Below are 5,415 nucleotides of genomic sequence, written 5' to 3' on the forward strand. Positions count from 1 at the left end.
CTTAAGAACTCCCACTTATATAGACATCCCTCTAATCATCTAAGGGATCACGTGATCCAAATCAACTAAACCATGTCCGATCATCACGTGAGATGGAGTAGTTTTCAATGGTGAACATCACTATGTTGATCATATCTACTATATGGTTCACGCTCGACCTTTCGGTCTCATTGTTCTGAGGCCATATCTGCATATGCTAGGCTCGTCAAGTTTAACCCGAGTATTCTGCGTGTGCAAAACTGGCTTGCACCCATTGTATGTGAACATAGAGCTTATCACACCCGATCATCACGTGGTGTCTCGGCACGACAAACTGTCGCAACGGTGCATACTCAGGAAGAACACTTATACCTTGAAATTTAGTGAGAGATCATCTTATAATGCTACCGCCGAACTAAGCAAAATAAGATGCATAATGGATAAACATCACATGCAATCAATATAAGTGATATGATATGGCCATCATCATCTTGTGCCTTTGATCTCCATCTCCAAAGGACCGTCATGATCACCATCGTCACCGGCTTGACACCTTGATCTCCATCGTAGCATCGTTGTCGTTTCGCCAACTATTGCTTCTACGACTATCGCTACCGCTTAGTGATAAAGTAAAGCAATTACATGGCGATTGCATTTCATACAATAAAGTGACAACCATATGGCTCCTGCCAGTTGCCGATAACCGTTACAAAATATGACCATCTCATACAACAATTTATATATCATCACATCTTGTCCATATCACATCACAACATGCCCTGCAAAACAAGTTAGACGTCATCTACTTTGTTGTTGCAAGTTTTACGTGGCTGCTATGGGCTTAGCAAAAACCATTCTTACCTACGCATGAAAAACCACAATGATTTTTTGTCAAGTGTGCTGTTTTAACCTTCAATAAGGACCGGGCGTAGCCACACTCGGTTCAACTAAAGCTGGAGAAACAGACACCCACTGGCCACCTGTGTGCGAAGCACGTCGGTAGAAACAGCCTCGCGTAAGCGTACGTGTAATGTCGGTCTGGGTCGCTTCATCCAACAATACCACCGAATCAAAGTATGACATGCTGGTAAGCAGTATGCCTATTATCACCCACAACTCTTTGTTTTCTACTCGTGCATATAACATCTACGCATAGACCTGGCTCGGATGCCACTGTTGGGGAACCCAGTAATTTCAAAACAATTCCTACGATCATGCAAGATCTATCTAGGTGATGCATAGCAACGAGAGGGGAGAGGTTGTCTACGTACCCTCGTAGACCGAAAGCGGAAGCGTTATGACAACACGGTTGATGTAGTCGTACGTCTTCGTGATCCGAACGATCCTAGCACCGAACATATGGCACCTCCGCGATCTGCACACGTTCAGCTCGGTGACGTCCCACGAACTCTAGATCCAGCTGAGGTTGAGGGAGAGTTTCCTCAGCACGACGGCGCGATGACGGTGTTGATGAAGTTCCCGACGTTGGGCTTCGCCTAAGCACTACAACGATATGACCGAGGTGGAAATCTGTGGAGGGGGGCACCGCAGACGGCTAAGCAATCAACTTGTGTGTCTATGGGGTGCCCCCCTCCCCCGTATATAAAGGAGTGGAGGAGGGGGCCGGCCGGCCTCCTATGGCGCGCCCCAAGGGGGGATTCCTACTCCTACTAGGAGTAGGTTCCCCCCCTTTCCTAGTCCAACTAGGAGGGGGAAGGAAGGAGAAGAGAAGAAGAAGGAAAGGGGGGGGGTCGGCCCCCTCCCAATTCGGATTGGGCTTGGGGGGGGGGGGCGCCCCACCTCTTGGCCACCTCCTCTCTCTTCCACTAAAGCCCATGTAGGCCCATTAAGCCCCCGGGGGGTTCTGATAACCCCCCCGGTACTCTGGTAAATGCCAAACTCATCCGAAACCATTCTGACGTCCAAACATAACCTTCTAGTATATCAATCTTCATGTCTCGGCCATTTTGAGACTCCTCGTCATGTCCATGATCACGTCCGGGACTCCGAACTACTTCGGTACATCAAAACACATAAACTCATAAGACCGATCGTCATCGAAGGTTAAGCGTGCGGACTCTATGGGTTCGAGTACTATGACCGAGACTCACTTCCGGTCAATAACCAATAGCAGAACCTGGATGCTCATATTGGTTCCTACATATTCTATGAAGATCTTTATTGGTCAAACTGCATAACAACATAAGTTGTTCCCTTTGTCATCGATATGTTACTTGCCCGAGATTTGATCGTTGGTATCTCAATACCTAGTTCAATCTCATTACCGGCAAGTCTCTTTACTCGTTCCGTAATGCATCATCCCGTGATTAACTCATTAGTCACATTGCTTGCAAGGCTTATAGTGATGTGTGATACGTCTCCAACGTATCTATAATTTTTGATTGTTCCATGCTATTATATTACCCGTTTTGGATGTTTATGGGTTTACTTTACACTTTTATATCATTGTTGGGACTAACCTACTAACCGGAGGCCCAGCCTGAATTGATGTTTTTTTGCCTATTTCATTGTTTCGAAGAAAAGGAATATCAAACGGAGTCCAAACGGAATGAAACCTTCGGGAATGATTTTTTTCGAACAAACGCAATACAGGGGACTTGGAGTGGACGTCAAGAAGCAGCCGAGGCGGCCACGAGGTAGGAGGGTGCGCCCTAGGGGGGTAGGCACGCCTCCCACCCTTGTGGGACCCTCGTGGCTCTCCTGACCTACCTCCTTCACCTATATATATATATCCACGTACCCCGAAAACATCCAGGAGCACCACAAAAAACTATTTCCACCGCTGCAACCTTCTGTATCCGCGAGATCCCATCTTGGAGCCTTCGCCGGTGCTCCGCAGGAGGGGGAATCAACCACAAAGGGCCTCTACATCATCTCCAAGGCCTCTCCGATGAGTTGTGAGTAGTTTACCACAAACCTTCAGGTCCATAGTTATTAGCTAGATGGCTTCTTCTCTCTCTTTGAATCTCAATACTAAGTTCTCCTCGATCTTCTTAGAGATCTATTCGATGTAACTCTTTTTGTGGTGTGTTTGTCGAGATCCGATGAATTGTGGGTTTATGATCAAGTTTATCTATGAGAAATAATTGAATCTTCTCTGAATTCTTTTATGTGTGATTGATTATCTTTGCAAGTCTCTTCGAATTATCAGTTTGGTTTGGCCTACTAGATTGATCTTTATTGCAATGGGAGAAGTGCTTAGCTTTGGGTTCAATCTTGCGGTGTCCTTTCCTAGTGACAGCAAGGGCAGCAAGGCACGTATTGTACTGTTGCCACCGAGGATAAAAAGATGGGGTTTATATCATATTGCTTGAGTTTATCCCTCTACATCATGTCATCTTTCTTAATGTGTTTCTCTGTTCTTATGAACTTAATACTCTAGATGCAGGCAGGAGTCGGTCAATGTGTGGAGTAATAGTAGTAGATGCAGAATCGTTTCGATCTACTTGTTGCGGACTTGATGCCTATATACATGATCATGCCTAGATATTCTCATAACTATGCACTTTTCTATCAATTGCCCGACAGTAATTTGTTCACCCACCGTAATACTTATGCTATCTTGAGAGAAGCCACTAGTGAAACCGGGTCTATCTTTTATCATATAAGTTTCCAATCTACTTTTATTTTGCATCTTTTACTTTCCAATCTATATCATAAAAATACCAAAAATATTTATCTTATCTTATTATCTCTATCAGATCTCACTTTTGCAAGTTTCCGTGAAGGGAGACAATCACTTTATCGCGTTGGTTGTGAGGTTCTTGTTTGTTTGTGTAGGTGTGTGGGACTTTTGAGGAGCCTTATACTGGATTGATACCTTGGTTCTCAAAAACTGAGGGAAATACTTATGCTAATTTGCTGCATCACCCTTTCCTCTTCAAGGGAAAACCCACGCAGTGCTCAAGAGGTAGCAAGAAGGACTTCTAGCGCCGTTGCCAGGGAGGTCTTCGCTCAAGTCAAGACATACCAAGTACCCATCACAAACTCATCTCCCTCGCATTACATTATTTGCCATTTGCCTCTCGTTTTCCTCTCCCCCACTTTTAAAACGATTTTCGAAAACCTTTCCCTTTTCTTCGCCCTCCTTCCGTTCGATCTTGTGTTACCATGTACCTTCTTTTTGCTTGCATCTTCGCTTGCTAAAAGTTTATGGATCCTCATCCACTTGCTAATCTCTTTAAGAGATCCAATTATGATGAACCTATTGCTAGTGAGTTGAGTGCACTAGATTATCTTTATGAGGTTTTGCTTGAAATTCGTGAATCTGAAAATTGTGATGAAGTACTTTATGAAGCGATTCATGATAGATCTTTGAATAAAAAGCATGATTGCAATGATTTTATTATAAATTCTATTGATGACAATTGTGCTAATAATATGCAAAACCCTAAGCTTGGGGATGCTAATTTTTCTATGTCTACTACTTGTTGCAATGATCATGATTGGGGTGATTCTTCTTATGATCTTGAAAATTTATTTGAGCCCCATGATGAATATGAGATTGATAATAGTGTTTGCAATATTATTGAAAGTGGGTTTGGAAGAGTGTCAACTTTAGATCCCACATATTTGGAGAATGTTCAATCTTATGAAATTTTTGATAAAAGTGGGTTTGGAGAGGTCATGACTTTAGTTAATGTTAATCCCACTATTTTGGAAGAGTGTCAACTTTGCATGCATGTGGATCGTGTTGAAAATATTTTATGTGATAGATATTTTGTTGAATTTGCTTATGATCCCACATGTAATTATTATGAGAGAGGAAAATATGATTGTAGAAATTTTCATGTTACTAAATTACCTCTCGTTATGTTGAGATTGCTATTGTTTCTTTCCGCTTCCTTGCATATGCTAGTTTTTGCTTGCTATGATAATTTGTTTTCCTATAAGATGACTATGCATAGGAAGTATGTTAGACTTATATGTGTTTGTCACGTGTTTCATGATGCTCTCTTTGTGCTTCAATTCTTGTCTTTCATGTGAGCATCATTGAAATTATCAATGCCTAGCTAGGGGCGTTAAACGATAGCGCTTGTTGGGAGGCAACCCAATTTTATTTTTGTTCTTTACTTTTTTCTCCTGTTTAGTATTAAATAATTCATCTAGCCTCTGTTTATATGTGGTTTTATGTTCTAATTAGTGTTTGTGCCAAGTAGAACCTATAGGATTACCTACGGTAATAGTTAATTTGATTCTGCTGAAAAACAGAAACTTTTGCGCGCACGAGAATAATTTTAATAAATCACAGAAACATGATTTTGCATTGATTCATTTTGAAGTAGATCAATAGACAAATTTCCCAGGACTTCCTATTTTGGTAGGATTTTTAGAGTTCCAAAATTATTCAAAAGTTACAGATGGCTACAGACTATTCTGTTTTTGATAGATTCTGTTTTTCGTGTGTTGTTTGCT

Source organism: Triticum aestivum, chromosome 6B (assembly GCF_018294505.1).
Source record: "Triticum aestivum cultivar Chinese Spring chromosome 6B, IWGSC CS RefSeq v2.1, whole genome shotgun sequence".
NCBI classification, from domain to species: Eukaryota; Viridiplantae; Streptophyta; class Magnoliopsida; order Poales; family Poaceae; genus Triticum; species Triticum aestivum.